The sequence below is a fragment of the Peromyscus leucopus genome, chromosome 3 (assembly GCF_004664715.2).
Source record: "Peromyscus leucopus breed LL Stock chromosome 3, UCI_PerLeu_2.1, whole genome shotgun sequence".
NCBI classification, from domain to species: domain Eukaryota; kingdom Metazoa; phylum Chordata; class Mammalia; order Rodentia; family Cricetidae; genus Peromyscus; species Peromyscus leucopus.
The window spans coordinates 144,156,713-144,175,173 of record NC_051065.1 but is presented as its reverse complement, the minus strand read 5'-3'; positions in this window follow the sequence as shown (position 1 = coordinate 144,175,173).

Here is an 18,461-nt window from a genome sequence, read left to right as displayed (position 1 = left end):
AGGAAAATGGGGATAACGGTGTGACCGGAGTTGAGGGTTAGAGTCTGTGCCCCAGACAGCCAGGTTTGGCCACCTATCCTTCATTTGCCAATTGAAAGAGCCAAATAAATACAAAGGCAGGAAAATGAGATAGTCAGTGTAGCCGCCTTCCTCACCTCAGTCCATCCGTGGGATCCTAAAATTTCCCTATAAATGGAAGTTAAGAGATAAGCACAACCAAGCCATACAGCCAAGACCAGTCACCCCCCGAGAATTGTCTCAGCTCTGAGTGTCTCTAATAAGTAATTTTCCTCCCAGAGAAAGTTCCTCCCCAGACTGCCTTCTTTTCCTCCAGCAGGGGATTCCTGAGAAGATTCTGATTTTCTTGGGATCTATTGTTTCAACCATCTCATAACCAAAGAGAAGGGCACAGAGTCTCTTTAGAATATATTCATTCTTGCCAAGTGTGGAAGCACACAACATTAACCCCAGCACTCAGGAAGCAGAGGCAGGAGAATCTTTTGAGTTTGAGACCAGCCTGGTCTACACTGGGGCTCCACAATTATCCCCTGCCTCAAAGTAATAATAATAAATAATAATGGATAATAATAATAATGTAATGGGTAGTTTTATGTCAACTTGACACAAGTTATTGTTATCTGAAAGGAGGGTACATCAGCTAAGAAAATGCCTCCATAAGATTTGGCTTTATGGCATTTTCTTAATTAGTGGTTGATGGAGGAGGGCCCAGCCTATTAGAGGCGGTGCTACCTTGGCTGAGCAAGCCATGATGAGCAAGCCTGTAAGCACACTCCTCATGGCCTCTGCCTCAGCTCCTGCCTTCAGGTTCCTTCCTGTTTGAGTTCCTGCTCTGACTTCCTTCAATGATGACTAAGATGTGGAAGTGAAAGCAAATAAAACCCTTTCCTCCTCAATTTGCTTTTGTCATGGTGTTTCATCACAGCGACAGGAACCCTAACTGAGACTAAAATAGTAATAATATCTTGTATAATATTAGAGGACCAGCCTTAATATTATACATCTAGGCTCAGGAGAGAGAACTACTAACGGCGAGACTATTATCAGGAAATATAATCTCAGCACACCGAGTTCTATAGTCCACTTGCTTTAATTCCTCTGCATAACATCCTTTATACACAGCTTCAGTTCTGTTCTCATGTCTAGCTCCTTTCTTGCCTGATTTCTCTCTATATTTATCTACTGTCCCTCTAGGTTTTCACCATCTTGTTCCTTCCCATATCATCTCCTCTCCGTCTCCTTCTCTCTCATCTGGCTCTTCCTCATCTTCCATCTCGTTCCTCTAGTACTCTCCTGTAGCCCTTCAATCTACTTCTTCCCCATCTCAGTTTGTTCCTCTCAAGTTCTTACCCATCTCGTTCTTCCATTCTCTTCTCTCTCCCCTTTCTGTCCTCTGCTTTACTGTTATATATCTCCCAAAATCACAATCCTCCCTCCACCAGACACTCAGCCTGAACTTCCTCAGGCAGTGATTGTCCCCTATCAGGATCAAATGGAGGGTTGATAAGAATTACAAAGAGGGGCACTAGTTGTTAATTACCATTTGTGACCCAAAGGGAAGTGACTAATGAATTAACTAAAGGCTAAATATGGGTAATATCTAAGAAGAGGGATCTTACGTGCACAACTATAACCTTAAAGTGTTTGGTAAAGGATGTTAAAAATCTATAAGTTGCTAGGTCAATGGGAGAAAATAAAACTGTCTTCTTTCTTCCTGTGGTCCTATCTGTCCAAGCTGTCTGCCGTTTTTTCTGCAGGGTGGGGGAAAGTGTGCTCAGTCGCTAGGCAACCTGTGTACAGCTAGATGCCTCTGGTGATAGTTAAAGGGAGATCTGGAACTGGAGGTAAGGTTTGGAAAGGAGGAAGTTAAGCTTAATTAGCACATCCACCAGGCCTTCTCAAACAGGTAGCCTAGATGCTTAAGTCTGTTCTTAGAGAGTACAGAGGTATCTCTGATAAGGTACTTTCCTCCATCCGGTGATGGACCTGGCCAGATGCTACCAATAATGATAATTACGGGGAGGCTTGAACTGGGAGTTCTGGCTGAGCATAGCTGTCAGTGAAGAAGGTTATCTAAATATTCCTAGAAGTGGTTAGGTAAGTAGTTAGAGGTCTATAAAGTTAGTAAGGCTGTAAGAAAGGAGGGTCTGAGCTAAATTGTGTAAAGCTATTACTTAATGTCTACCTGACCTAGGCGGTGTCCCCTTGTGGAATTTACCTTAAGTCAGGAGACTCGCCTGTGGGTTGTTATCACTGTTAATCCTCGGAAATTGGGTGACCACCTGGGTGATGTCTCCTTTAGTCCTTGAAAGTGGCTAGGGGAGATATCTGAATCCAGAGAAAGCCTTTCTGAGGCTGTTCTCCAAATGCCTGGAATGTGTATGTCTAGAGAGTGATCAGTCCACATTGTTAGCCCTTCTTAGGGAAAAGTCAATTGGGAAAACTATGAAGGCACACATGATTTTCATAACAGAATACGGCTGATATATAACAAGCCAAGTAACACCAAAAACTCCTTGAGATTTGGCTTCTTCTGGAGGAATTCCCTGATTCCTCCAGATAGTGACTTTGCCATAACCAGCTGAAGATTCTTATGATATTCCCTGCAGCCCGCAGCAATAATAATCTACCTGCTTTTGCCAGGCAGGCTGGTTAACTATGGGCTCAAACATGTCACAGGTCAGTGTTAATGTTGGATTGTGTTGTCTTCTTGCATTCTTAGCTAAATCCTTGAATTTGACAGTCCAAGTGTTGGGGTGATTCCCCAATTATATTTTAGATAAGAAATGTATGAAACTGATTCAAAACTGCACCCCGTGTATCATTGCCTTTGACCTTGTAGCAACTGGGAGGAAGCCAGGACAGGTAGGCTTCCTGATCTTCAGTACAGAGATAGAAATGCGGTCTCACAAGGAGCTTAGGTGGTTTGTCTAGGCTCATAGAGCTAGTCATTACAGGACTAGTTCAGACCTTTAAACTTCATTCCCAGTGGATCCCCCTGAGGCCTTTCCAATGCCAGGCTGGGCTCCAGGAAACTAAATGTGGCTAAACCTGTGAAGGAAAGCTCAAGGCACTAGTGTTTGTAATATCTCGTTATTTGGGGTCCGGAGAGCTAGCTGCTTGAAACCCTTTTTCTTCCCAACAAGTTTCTTTCATGACCCTCCATTTTACTTATTTTTAGATTTTTGTTTGTTTGTTTGTTTTGAGACAGGGCTTCTCTGTGTAGCCCTGTCCTGGAACTCGCTCTGTAGACCAGGCTGGCCTCAAACTTAGAAATCCGCGTGCCTCTGCCTCTGGAGTACTGGAATAAAGCATAAGCTACCATACCTGCCCCTCCACTTTGTTTATTTGTTTCTCTGTAGTGGGTAGCTGTTCCAGCTTTGACCTGGAAGAATTACCCCCACTGAGGCTTTGGTAACTGTCATGCCTACAAGGTGGGGCTGAGACAGGAACCCTTAAGACCCAAGATCCGGATGTGCCAGCTCTCTTGGTTCCTGGATCCTGGATGCTGGAAGTAGATGAAGCAGAGTTCTCCAGAGAACACTGCCGGACTGCACCACACCTTTCCCAGACCCTGTAAACTATCCCTTTACTTGTGAGTTACCCCACAAAATAAACCTCCCTTTTAACTACGTGGAGTGGCCTTAATACTACAATGAATATTTCTCAGTGAACTTGAAACTCCCTGGTTCATCTAACTGGCTGACCACAGGCCCCAGGATCCTCCTGTCTCCACCCACACTCCCCAGTCCTGGGATTCACACGCTTCAGTGGCTTTTCACATAGGTCCTAGGGACCAAACTCGGGTACTCATGCTTGTATGGCAAGCACTTCACAGCTTTTAAATGAAGTCATTTTATGAATCTAAACAAAGACTTACTGAAGATTCACTGAAACATGTAGAATCTAAAGTAATTGATGATAGAAATACAAATTTCAGGCTAATTATCATGATCTGACCTTACACAGAATGAAGACAGAACTATTACCCCATAAATATGTGCAGGTTTTTGTTGTTGTTTTGGGGGAGTGGTTTTGTTTTTAATTTTTTGAGACAAGGTATCTCTATGTAACAGCACTAGCTGTACTGGAACTCACTCTGTAGACTAGGCTGGCCTCAAACTCACAGAGATCCACCTGCCTCTGCCTCCCAAGTGTTGGGATTAAAGGCGATGCGCCACCACACCTGGCATTCTGTGCCGTTTTTATATACCAATTATAAAGCAATCCGCTACATTAAAGGACTCATCCAAGTACAAGCAGGATTGTAAGACTATGACTGAAGAAGACCAGGCTGGGCACAGTGACCCCTGCAGATAATCCTAGTGCTCCAGAGTCTGAGGTGGGGAATCTCAGATGGGAGACCAACCCGGGGCACACACGTGAGTTCAGAGTTCCAGGCCTGGGGTAGCTTGGAAGACACTCTCCAAAACAAAAAGCAAAATGAATTGACATTCAAATAGGGAGTAGGGAGTTTGGCCCAGAGAACTGCAGTTCTGTGATAGGACAAGCATCTTCAACTGTGTTGCGCTGCTAGATCTTTTCAGGGTTTTGAAGTTGGAGGTTGCAGTGGTTTATTCCAGCATAATAAACAGGGATGCTGGGGTTTACTGGCAGGAACCTTCTTGCTCCATCACTGTCATAACTGATTGCATGCCGGACCCTGAGGGAAGAATAAGATCCTGAAACCAACGGAGAAGCAGGACAACACGGTAAACCATCTGTTTTATCCAGCCATTGAGAAATAATAATGCCACCGATGATCCAAGCATGAGGGGCCTGCCAGGCCCACTGTGCCCAGCTCTCCATCAGCTTGATATCTGGGGGTGGAGGAAGATTGGTTTTGGCAGTTGGTCTGCCAACACCTGACATCTGTCACCAGGAGCTCCCAGTGATGCTCCTAACTGCCAGCCTTTTCACCGCCCGCCACTCGAAGGACGCCTTCTCAGCCTGACATGCTTCTGGGGACCTCACTATTATTTGAAGACACGCATCCGGTAATCCCTTTTCATGCCTTGCCGTTTAGCCTGCCGCTTCATGGGGGAAAGAACTCTCTCTGAAGCCAAGTTCACTGCTGTCTGGAAGAATGGCAGTCGCATCAAAGGATATTATGAAAGTCATAGTGCTGAGGGGCATGGCTGACGTTATCAGGAGTTTCTGCCAAAGGGCCTCAGAAACATCTTCTTCACTCCCTGCCTGGCCTCATCTTTGGGGAAATAACATTTGTGTTTATGACACTGTTGAAGAAAAGTAAGCCCGTGCTTCATGGGTTTATTTATGTTCAATATTAGCTGAGTCCTTTTTTTTTATTTATTATTTTTATTCATTTATTTTTTTTCCCTGAGACAGGGTTTCTCTGTGTAACAGCTCTGGCTGTCCTAGAACTCTTTCTTATGTAGACCAGGCTGGCCTTGAACACTCAGAGATCTGCCTACCTCTGCCTCCTGAGTAGTGGAATTAAATGCATGTGATAGCATATCTGGATTCCTGGGGAAGTTTTTAATGTCACCAACTTTAGAAAGACTACCTCCTTTAATCCTCCTGATAATCCAGCAAGTTCTCCTACCTTAAAAGGCACAAGAAGAAATTCAAAGTTCAAACAGTGTGTGTTAGCTGTGGGGCCCAACCCGGCTCTTATAGCTTAAGCATAACCCTGGTCTCCTTACAGTGCCTGACAACAAATGGAAATGTGTGTAGAGTCAGAGCTCACTTCTTAGTTCTGCCTACATTGCTGGGTGGTTGTAACACAGTCACCATCACCAGTCCTTCCCCGGTGTGTCCATTAGAGAAGGTGATGTTTCTGACATCTGGGGGACCTTCATCTCCAAGTTTTATTTGCAGTCAGGGAAGAGAGCACAAAAGATTCAGGAAAAGAATGGTCTTTCTGCTGCCTGGAATAAGAAGGAATCCTAGCTTGGCAGTGGTGGTGCATGCCCTTGATCCCAGCTCTTGGGAAGCAGAGGAAGATGGATCTCTGACTTCGAGGCCAGCCTTGTCTGCAGAATGAGTTCCAGGACAGTCAGAGCTATGTAGAGAGACCCTGTCTAAAAAAAAAAAAAAAAAGGGTGTGTGTGTGTGACAGAATCTGGGTCTCTGGGTCTAGAGACTCAGTGAGGAGTCTGTGAGAGTCCCAGGCTAAGTGAGGGAGGAAGAGAATGCTGGAGGAAAGAGGAAAAAAGCATGTACGTTGGTGGGTCACTGAGGAACAGGGACAGAGTGGGGAGTGTGACTTGCTGTGTATGGGCAGGTGTGTGTATGTGAACATGTGTGAGCATGCATGTGGTGGCCAGGTCAACCCTGAGTGTCATTCCCCAGGAGCCTTCTGCCTGTTTAAAGAAATCATTATTTTACGTATTTGTTTGCCTGTAGATACGTCTTCGCATCATTTTTGTACCTGGTGCCTGAAGGGGACAGAAGAGGGTGTCAGAAGCCCTGGACTGGAGTTACAGATCGTCTCAGAGTTAGCAGCCAGTGCTCTTAGCCACTGAGCCATCTCTCCAGACGCTTGTTTGTTTCTGAGAGAGGGCGTGTCCCTGGCCTGGAGCTCATCAACTAGACTAGTTGGCTGACCAGTGACTCTAAAGCCTCTGCCTCCGCAACATGTGGATTACAAATGTGTACCACTATGCCCAGCTTTTTTTTTTTTTTTTTTTTTTTTTTTTTTAAACGTGGGATCCATGGATCAAACTCAGGTCCTTATGGTTGGGGGGCAAACACTTTACTAACTGAGGCATCTTTTCAGCTCAGAGATGTGAGGGTTTTTTTTTTAAATAATTAATTGATTGATTGATTTTTATTTATAACCTCACTATGAGTCTCACTATGAAGCCCTGGCTGGCAGGAAACTCAGAGAGATCTACCTGCCTTTGTCTCTGAGCGCTAAGATTAAAGGTGTTTGCCACCATACTCATTTTCTACATGTTTACACATGTGTAGTGGCCAGAAGAAACCAGAAGGGGACATTGGATCCCCTGGCGCTAGAGTTTGAGACAGTTGAGAACTGTCATGTGGATGCTTGGGATTGAACGTGGGTCCTCTGAAGGAGCAGAACCCCGGAACCATCTCTCTAACCCCAAGATGTGACATTTTAAAGGTAACAGAATTTGGATGTTTGGGAGTAAAGCAATAGCCATTGCCTTTCCCCAGGCAGAGCCCTGGGAGTCAGCAAGATTCTAGAGATGTGCGACAGTGTGGGATACTTGGGGCTTGGGGTGGCAGTTTGATCCCTAGCTCCCGGGTAGTGCTGGGGGTGTCGGAATGTTTCTTTTGCATTCAAGAGTAGCAACAGCGTCACAGAGAGAGCTGCAGTCCCAAGGTCTGTAGTTTTCCCTGAAGCATTTTTTACCATGTTCAGCATCAGTGTGCATATGATATAGATAGCGATAAATTAGCGTACAGATTCCACAAGCAGTGAGTCTTGATCAGCTCTGGTTATCAGCTAGGTGGGTGGCTTCCACAATCCACATTCATTTCTCACAATTCAGGAGGGTGCATGTCTGAGAATAAGGAGTGGGCACTGGTGGGGTTCTAGGCAGGACAGCTTCTGCCTGTGCTCTCACATGGATGGAAAGGGGCAGGAAGGATGTATCAGTACTTTCTCATCGGGACCACCAGCTTGCAAATAATGACATGGAGACTTATTATTAATTATACAAGCTTGGCCTTGGCTTAGGCTTGTTTCTAACTGGTTCTTATAACTTACATTAACCCATATTTTTTAACCTATGTTCTTCCATGAGGTCCGTGACCTCATCTCTGTACCGCCCATTCTGCTTCCTCCTCGTCTGACTGACAACTCCACCTTTCTTCTTCCCAGAGTTCTCTCTCTGTCCAGAAGTCCCACCTAGACTCCCCTGCCTAGCTATTGACAGTTCAGCTTTTTATTACACCAATCACAATAATACATCTTCACACAGTGTACAAATATCCCACAACAGAAGGACTCTCTGGGGTCACCTAAAGAAGGACCTGATCCCATTCATGAGGCTGCTACCCTCTTAACCCAACTACCATTCAAAGGCCTTACACTAAATGCAAAGAATTTTGGAAAGGGGACACGACATAGTCCATCCCCAAGTGCACGTCTAGGAAGCCAGGCATGGTTGTGGTGTGTGCCTGTAATCCCACTTGAGAGGCTGAGGCAAGACAATCATGAACTCAAGGCTAGCCTGGGCTACATAGTTCCAGGCTATCCTGGGCTACACAGCAGTAGCCTATCTGAGAGCAAAAGAACAAGAAGATGCACTGTCTCCAATAGTCAACTGATTTTCAACTCGAGGCTACAGTCCATACAATGTCAGCTGTATCTTGGTCAGTAATTAATGCTTTATTAACTGTTACCTTTGTTTTCTTTTGTTTTTGTTTTTTGAGGTAATTTCTCTGTGTAGCCCTGGTTGTCCCAGAACTCACTCTGTAAACGAGGCTGGCCTCAAACTCAGAGGTCTGCCTGCCTTTGCCTCCTGAGTGCTGGGATTAAAGGCGTGCACCACTATGCCCTGCTTATTAACTTGTATCTTAAATATCTGAAAATCAGAGTTTTCTTGAGGACAGTGACTGGCCTCATTGAAAGGTGGGTAGGTTGTCTCACTTGGCGGCTTTGGAACAAGTCTCACTTTTGAGAGACCAGAATGAAGAAGGTGAACAGACTGTGGCCTGTGTCACTTGGGCTGAGTCTGTGGGCTTGTGTTTTAGTCCTGCTGATGAGTCTAAACCTTCTTTGCCATACATGGCCACAGGATCAGCTTCTGGATGGCTGTTGCTTACTGTGGCAGGAAGACAGTGTTGCCTGGGAACATCTGTCTGAAAGAGGAGAACTTTTTTGCAAGGTGGTACTGGATGCAGAGCATTCAACATCCCAGGCTCCCAGACAGATCACACAGAGTGCTTAGGCTCTGCTGTGTCTCCATAGGTGTGCTGCAGACATTAGTTTAAGGCTTGCTTTTTAAGTAAGCTGATGCCCAAGCTGGAGAAGAGTGGCCAAAATCCATCGGTGTTAACATCTCTTATATTTGGGGTTGTGAGCCTAGCCTTTAACAGCGGAGTTATCTCTCCAGCCCACATGTTAATATCTCTAGTGGCTACAAATATCAGCCAAAAGAATTAAAGAACTTTCTTATGCCAATAAGGTATGTAAATGTCTTTGATCCATTAGGGATTTTGTAGGCACCAAGTGGAATCCTATGGCCTCCATTCCCACCCTGGGCCATCGTCCCCACCCAGGTTGCCAGAGCTGAGCAAGCCTGAACTGGCAAAGGAGGCTAGAATTGAATGACCAGAAAGGCAGCTTCCCGAGGCCAACAGTTAATGTTTGAAGAAAATAATAGATTATTGCAAAGCTAATCCAAGTTAAGAAATTTGGGAGCATGGTGGCCACACATTTGCAAACCATATATCCTGGAGGAACCCAGACAGAGTCACTGTGATAATGAACTGGGATACAAGGCACACCTTCTGGGAAAGGCCACTGCTTCTCAAGAATCTCCTATGAAGGTGTTTTCAACTGGAAGGTTCTTTCTTTGTTCTTAGGTGTCATTCTTGTGAATGGTGACATTCTATCTACCAAAGACTTCAGCAGGGGATGTTATCCTATTCAATCCACTACACTAAAATTCTCACTCCTCTCAATCCTCAGGCAAAATCTAAATCAAGTAGCCTGTACAGTGCAGCGTGTGTGATATTTTAAGTTGGCCACATCTGTTTTTCTGACTCCAAGCAGAGACTATCTTAGCTAAATTTAAAATGTCCCCTACAGGTTCATGTGTCTGAAGACTGGGTCCCCAGCTGGTGATGCTCTTTGGGCAGTTAGGGAACCTTTGGGAAATGTGCCCTAGCTAGCAGAAGGGGGTTGTCGGGGATGGGCCTTGAAGGAGTTCCCTGCTTCACCAAGCTATATATAAACCACCCATATTCTGCAGGTTCCTCCTGGTCCTGATGGCGCCCTCACCACAAGCCCCAATAAATCCCTCCTCCATGGCGTGACAAGGATAGTAACTGGTAGGGGCTCCATTATATCTAGGTGAGTGAGCAATATGGCTCTTAATTTAGCTCCAAAACGAAATCGAATTCACCAAAAGAATCTTAGGCCGTGAACAGGGTAATTCCTCCTTCTTTGTTTCTGAGATAGGGTTTTTCTGTGTAGCCATGGCTGGCCTGGAACTCACTATGTAGACCAAGCTGGCCTTGAATTCACAGAGACTTGAATTCAAATTCAAATTCACCTGCCTCTGACTTCAAAGTCTGGGGATTAAAGGTGCCACCATGCCCAACCTTCCCTGTTAAGTGGTGGGGCTGGAACCCGGAGCCTTGTGTACACCAGGCATGTGCTCTACCACTGTGCTGCACTTTCCACTTGTGAAAGTTCCTTCAGGTCCTGAAGACACTCAGCTGGTGATTGTCTCAAAGTCCTTTATCTCAGTGACATGTGTTGGAAACATAAGTACCTGCCTGTGAAATGATCTTCTTTTTCTATTTATTCATCTATTTTACATCCCAGCCAAAGTTTTGACTCCTTCCTCTCCTCCCAGTCCCCTGCCCCCATCATACCCAACCCCAACCCACTCCTCCTCCATTTCTGTTCAGGAAAGGCGCAGGTCTCCCATGGATATCAACAAATCATGGCATGTCAAGTTGTAGTAAGACTGAGCACCTCCCCATGTATTAAGGCTGGGCAAGGTGACCTAGTATGAGGAGTAGGATCCCAAAAGCCAGTAAAAGAGTTGGAGATAACCCCTGCTATGGTGATATATTGTGTACTCCAATATATTGTGTACCCTAATAAACTTATCTGGGGATCAGAGGACAGAGCCAGCCACTAGATTAGATATAGAGGCCAGACAGTGGTGGCACTCACACCTTTAATCCTATCAATCGGGAAGCAGGAATCCATCTGGATCTCTGTGAGTTCAAGGTCACACTGGGAAGAAAGACAGGCAGTGGTGACACACACCACTTTGATCCCAGCACTTGAGAGCTCATGTCTTTGCTTGGGAAGCACACATTCCTTTAATCCCAGGAAGTGACATAGTTGGGTGGAGAATGGTATATACAGCATGAAGAGACAGGAACCAAGCAGCAATTCAACTGAGACCCTGGGGGGTGAGGACTCAGAGGCTTTCAGTCTGAGGATTTGTGGAAACAGGATCAGCTGAGGAGTTGGCGAGGTGAGGTTGGCTGTGGCTTGCTCTCTGATCTTTTAGCTTTTATGTAGCTAGAGTTTTCCTGCCTTGCCCACAGTCAGGACAAATCTTTGTCACCCACCAGTCCCACAGCCACTCAGATCCAACCAAGTAAACACAGAGACTTATATTGCTTACAAACTGTATGGCCATGGCAGGCTTCTTGCTAACTGGTTTTTTTTTTTTTTTTTTTTTTTTTTTTTTTGGTTTTTCGAGACAGGGTTTCTCTGTGTAGCTTTGCACCTTTCCTGGAACTCACTTGGTAGCCCAGGCAAGCCTTGAACTCATAGAGATCCGCCTGGCTCTGCCTCTCGAGTGCTGGGATTAAAGGCGTGCGCCACCAACGCCTGGCGCTAACTGTTCTTATAGCTTAAATTAATCCATTTCCACAAATCTATACCCTGCCACACAGCTCGTGGCTTCACATGCTGCTTGTCCTGGCAGCTGGCAGTGACTCCTGTTCTTTCTTTTCTCCTTTCTGTTAGTCCTGCCTGTACTTCCTGCCTAGCCACGGGCCAATCAGTGTTTTATTTATTGACCAATCAGAGCGACACATTTGCCATACAGAACATCCCACAGCACTTTCATTCCAATATGTGGCTCTGGGTTATTTTTTATTATAAGACCTTTTACACCCTGCTCCCACTGTTAGCAGTTGCCCAAGAGGACCAAGCTACATAGCTGTAACATACACAGAGCGCCTAGGTCAGTCCCAAAATGATCTTTGTTAAAAAGACTGCATTAGTTGGCTTGTTTTGCATGCTGTTCTAGCTTAGGGTGATAGCAAACATGGCTGACATGCTGGCTGAGCAGGCTCTAAGCTTTACATTGAGTCAACCCCATTCCGACCGCACTCTTCAAGGAAGGCACTGTTATTACGGAGCTTGGTTTCACAGGTGAAAAAAAAAATGAGCTAAGTTTACTGCAAATTACCACACAACTGTCCCCATGGTTCCCTGGCTAGTGGAGGGCTGGCAGGGATTTCAGGGCAGGCAGCACACTGGAGCCTATGTGTTCTCTACCAACACAGTTGGACTGGGACTCCCCATCTGGCTCTGCCACTAGCCACAAAGATCAATGTATACAGGGACCTGGTCCCTGGCAAAGGAGCCACCAATCACGCACTTGTTGATGGAGGGGTACCCTGCCATCCCTTACTGTAACCAGCCCTCATCTGTGCAGTGGACCAGCAGTACCAAGAAAGACCTCTGTGAAGGGGCTTGGAGAGTTGTGATTTTGATGCTGAACCATGTCAATGGCCAAACAGCCTTCTTCTTCTCTCTCCTTCTTCTTCTTCTTCTTCTTCTTCTTCTTCTTCTTCTTCTTCTTATTATTATTATTATTATTATTATTATTATTATTTACTACTTACTTACTTACTTACTTTTAGTCAGAGTCTCACTATTCAGCCCTGGCTAGCCTAGAGCTCCCTATGAAGACCAGGTTGGCCTCTAACTCACAGGGATCGGCCTGCTTCTGCCTCCATAAGCTACCATACCCAGCAGATTTGCAGTCAAAACAAAACAAACAAAGAAACAAACAAAAGCTAAAAACCTTATACATAAAAAGAAATGACCTTCAAGGCCCTGGAGAGTTGGTTCAGAGGTTAAGAACACTTGTTGCTCTTGCAGAGGACCTGAGTTCAATTCCCAGCACCTACTTGGTGGCTCACAACCATCTGTAACTCCAGTCCCAGGAGATCTGATGGCTTCTTCTTACCTCCTCGGGCACCAGGCACACATGTGGTGCACATACATACATACATGCAGACAAAGCCCTCATGCACATAAAATTAAAATGACTCCCCCACCACCACCACCAAATCAAAATGGGAAAAGCTCATGCTTAATGCACATTGACTTGGATTGCCCTGCTCTCGTCATGGTGTCTGTAAAGAATTTCTAAACTCTGGCCCTGCTCCTGGGTTATATGATGACTAAGATCCAAAGGCAGAAAGGAGGTGACCAAGCTCCATCCAGGGGCCTCCTGTCTTCTGGGAAGGAGAGAACTGGTGCTCGATGTGCGGAGGTACTAGAAGTATGTATGTTCCGAGAAGGCTTCAGAACACTTCATCAGACCTTGGGCCATGCTGCTGCACATCCATGGGAAGGGCAGAGCCTGGGCTACAGAGAAACGGTTTCTCAGGTGTGTGTGGGGGGTGGGAGGTTAAGAAGGAGGAGAAGGGGCTGAGCAGACTCCCCACTACGGCCCTGCTTGCCTCGCAGGCCTGTGGTCTCCAAGACCTAGATTTCCAATGAGTAGCTAAGACCTCGCCTTTCACCAGAGAGCTCTTTCATCTTATTTTAGTGACTGCGGGAGTCGGGTCTCACTGTATGTGCAGGCCGGATTTGGTGTGGCAGGTTGCCACCTCTGACCTAGGCACTGAAGAGCATGACGAATCTGGGTCCCAGCTGGGCCAAAGGGAGAGACTGGTCCATGGGCCTGTGAGGCCCTGTGTGTGTGGAACAGGCCTGAGGTTGGTCTCTGCAGGCTGCCTTCTCCTGGGCCAGGAGCTAAAAGCCCAGTCTCTATATAGACCCCATGCTGGGTGGCTTTGTAAATTGGTTCTATCTGTGACACCAGCACCCCCTTGTGGACAATATGGGAAGGGCCTCATACTTAAATACAATTGATACCTGCAAATCTACCAAGTGATGGGAGCAGCAGGTAACTTGCCATTCCTAGTGAAACAGAAGCGGTGTCGTTAGTGAGCAAAGCCTTGAAGGGACAACAAGGTGGCAATAATGAGGTAGAGGGGGAAGGGAGGTAAGGTGGGCTTTGTCACACTCTTCTCTCTGACAGTCAATTCTGGTGGCTCAAGCCTATGGTTACCACCTCCAGAAAGGCCCTCAAATTCCACAGTGCATGAGCGGCCAGTCTTTTATCTGGAAACTTCCAACCCTAGGCCTTCAGGCCTCCTGAGAAATCAGGCAGGTGGTTGTTCAGTCAGTGTTTGTGGCTGAACTTATCCCACTTTCCAGGGCCACAGCTCATTTCTGGGTTTATTAAAGTCCGTTGTGCTGTGTGCTCTGAAAGCTGCCTGTTTGAGTATCTCCTCCTTCGCTGAAAAGAAAAAAAAAATCACTTCCCATCCCTTTATTTTTGGAAAAAGTCAAGGTCCATTTCCACAGTTTCCAAAGCGTCACAGACATTCCAACGAGTGTTTTCTTCTATTATTCCCATGCTCTGAGAAAACCCCTCAGGTCTCGGCCCGGCTCCCGTCAGCACCGGTCGGTGCCACAGTTGAGCCCGGTTGCTGACCCACCTCCTAGTCGCATGCAGGCCTGTGTGCTTTGTCTCCGAAGAGAACTTTAAGTCACACAGCCCGGGAGGGCTTCACGGGGCTTCCTGAAGGCCGGGTGCAGGCCTCACACCTGTGCTGACCAGGGACACTCGACTCGCGCTGGTGCTTTGGACCCTCATATCCACTGCAAAGATATATACCTGCTGGTTGTTTTTGTTTGTTTGTTTGTTTTTTGAGACAGGGTTTTTCTATGTAGCCCTGGCTGTCCTGGAACTTACTTTACAGACCAGGCTGGCCTCAAACTCAGAGATTCACCCACCTCTGCCTTCCGAGTGCTGGGATTAAAGGTGTGCGCCACCACTGCTTGGCTTATTTATTATTATTATTATTATTATTATTATTATTATTATACTTATCTTTATTTGTGTGTATATGTGTCTGCATGTATGTATGTATGTATGAATGAGCACCATGTGTGCAGTGCCTGCAGAGGCCAGAAGAGGGCGTTGTATCCCCAGAACAGTTGTGAGCCTCCCAATTTGGGTGCAAATGACTGAACCTGATCCTTCTTCATGGGAGCAGCAAGCGCTCTTAACTGCTGAGCCATCTCTCCAGCACCCTCAGCAGCATTTTTTGCCATTGTCCACCCCACAGCCCCAGAAGGAAAATACATGGCCTAATATGAAGCTTTGGGACCCCTGCTTCGTGAAAGGATGTTGGGAAGACCACTGCTAAGCGGACTGCAGTTCTTATTTTGCTGCCACCCCTCCGTACTCACGAAAGTTTCAGGTCTCTAGAAAGGTTTTTGAAATACAAAAGCAAGTCCTTGTGTAGTAGCACTCACCTTTCATCACGGTACCAGGAGGCAGAGGCAGAGGCAGGCAAAACTGTGAGTTTGAAGCCAACCTGGTCTACATTGTGAGTTCCAGGACAGTCAGGGATACATAATAAAGGTCCTGATTCAAACACACACACACACACACACACACACACACAAAAAAAAAAAAAAAAAAAAAAAAAAAAAAAAAAAAAAAAAAAAAAGAAAGAAAGAAAAAGAAATACAAAAGTGTGGGACTGAAGAGATGGCTCAGTGGTTGATCGCACTGGTTTCTCTTCCAGAGGACCTGGGTTAGGTTCTCAGCTCACACATGGTGGCTCACAACCGTCTGCAACTCCAATTCCAGGGCCCTCTTCTGGCCTCTGTAGGCACTGCATGTATGTGGTGCAGACAAAACCCCATATACATTAATATAAATTTTTTTGTTTGTTTTTTGTTTTTGTTTTTCAAGACAGGGTTTCTCCGTGTAGTTTTGGTGCCTGTCCTGGATCTCGCTCTGTAGACCAGGCTGGCCTTGAACTCGCAGAGATTCACCTGGCTCTGCCTCCCAAGCACTGGGATTAAAAGCATGTGCCACCACCTCCTGGCAATTTTCTTTTAAAAGGAAGAATGCAACAACACTTGCTGGTAAGACTGGGAGATTCTAGTCTTCACCTTGGTCCTAAGCCTGAGGTTTTCCAGTCGTTAAGCTGCAACAAACTTGTTTGGAGCAGTGGGAGGCTTCCCCAGCAGCTGTGTGGAGTGTTCGTGGCCGTGGGTGGCTTCCCCAGCAGCTGTGTGGAGTGTTCGTGGCCGTGGGTGGCTTCCCCAGCAGCTGTGTGGAGTGTTCGTGGCCGTGGGTGGCTTCCCCAGCAGCTGTGTGAGTGTTCGTGGCGTGGGTGGCTTCCCCAGCAGCTGTGTGGAGTGTTCGTGGCCGTGGGTGGCTTCCCCAGCAGCTGTGTGGAGTGTTCGTGGCCGTGGGTGGCTTCCCCAGCAGCTGTGACCGTGGGTGGCTTCCCCAGCAGCTGTGTGGAGTGTTCGTGGCCGTGGGAGGCTTCCCCAGCAGCTGTGTGGAGTGTTCGTGGCCGTGGGTGGCTTCCCCAGCAGCTGTGTGGAGTGTTTGTGGCCGTGGGTGGTTTCCCAAGAGCTATGCAGAGTGTCGCACTTGTTTTGTTGGCTCTTGTCTCTCTCTAGACACCTGTTGTTCTGAAAGAAAGCCAACTACGCTACTGGATGGCCCATGGAATAGAGAGCCATTGGCAGACACAGCACCAGGACCTCTGAGCAGCAGACGGGAGAGGCGAGAGGGGAACTCACCTCACCATGGGTCATGCGGAAGTGAATTCCAAGGATGGTTATTAGTGCTAACATAGACTGTAGAAACCCCCAGATGTCAACAGACCTAAGACCATTATCCCTGCATATCTCTAGAAAAGAGTACGTGTCAAGGGAAATGGGACAGAAAAGAACTTGGAGCATCCTTGCAGCCACCACACTGTTGTGAGTTTAATGTGTCTCCACAAAATTCCTGGGTCAAAAACTTAAATTCCCAAATTGATACATTTGTGCTATTTGGAGATGTGGGCCATGAGGAAATTTTGGAATCTAATTAAGTCCTGAGTGAGGGCTCTTCAGGAGGCCCGAACTAGACTGCTTGCTGTCTTACCATGTGGTACCCGACAGCAAAGGCAGCCCTCAGCCAGTGGTGAGCACATACTCACAGATGTCCGTTTTCTCTTCTTCAGAACCCAGACTCAAGTCTTTTGTTATAGCAGTGGGATCTGGGCTAGACCACATGTAAATGTAAGTTCTAGACATCAGTAAGGAACATCTGAACCAGGACTTGTCCAATGACCAGTTTTAATCTTACTGTTTACAACTCAGGTCAGAAAGAAACTGGGAAATAGTCTTCCTTTGAAAGAGGCGGCGATGACAGGGAAAATGAATTCCTATGGTAACATCAAAATAGTTGTTAAGGCTTTGTGTTCTACATGCCTAGCTGGCTTGGAGAGTACCGTGACACCCAAGAGTGGTGAGGACCAGGACCTAGAAATCATGTGTTAAGGTGATAACTGGCTATGCCATCTGCCAGGCCCTTACCTCACCAGCCTTCACTGGGGCATTTGAGGACTAGGACTCGCATGAGATGCAGAGAGCGTCAGGTTTTGTATGGGAACTTCTAGGAACATGAGGCGAAAGTCACCTGGCTGAGGGTGGTGATCCATGAAGACACCCCAAAAATTGGAGATGGCACTGTGGGCTTCTGGCACCCACACCATAAGACTCACTCATAGCCAAGAGAGAGTATTTAGCAAAAGCCAGGGGCTGTCATGGAAACCCAATCTTAACAGGAGTGACTCAGGCACCTCATGAAGAGACTGGGATATTTCTACTTGTATCCGGTTATATTTGTGGTCCAAAGAAGGGCGGGGGTCAACAATTCCCCATTGCAAAGACATGGATGTGGTTTCACTTCTGGCTTATGATTTGTATTTTATATCGTTAACAACTGTTGCCAGCAGAGTTCTGAGTCAGGGCAGGTGTATTCCAGGCTCAGGACCACCAGTCTGGAAATAAGTCAACAATGGCCAGACATTTTAGGTCAAGGTGAGTTTATTGTCCAAATAGCATAACCTAATTGCATTCAAAACCACTTACAACTCCATCCTCAAATCCAACTTCAAACTAGTCAGAAGAACAAGTTATTTTTTTTTTAAAAATCACTTAAAACTTAACAGCTGACCATGTCACCACCATCATAGTCATTACAACATGTTTCCCCCAAATTTCCTACAGACCTTTTTTTTTTTGTTCACACTGATCATGCTACTTTAGCATTTTCTAGTATCCCAACCATAAAAACCACCCACACCTGTTATAGAGTACACTGTGAGAGAATAACATTGATTTGATATGGCATCACACTCTTAAAGCAAATTAAAAAAGAAAAAAGAAAAAAAATAATCCAAGACAAGAGATCATAACTGATAGATCTGAGGTACACGGCAGAAGGATAATAAACATAATGGAGACAATTCGACGGCCTGGTGACTTGCTGGGGACATACAAGATGATCAGCATAAGAATGACAGCCAGCCGGGTGGCGGCGGCGGCAGCGGCGGCGCATGCCTTTGATCCCAGCACTCGGGAGGCAGAGGCAGGTGGATCTCTGTGAGTTTGAGGCCAGCCTGGTCTACAGAGTGAGTTC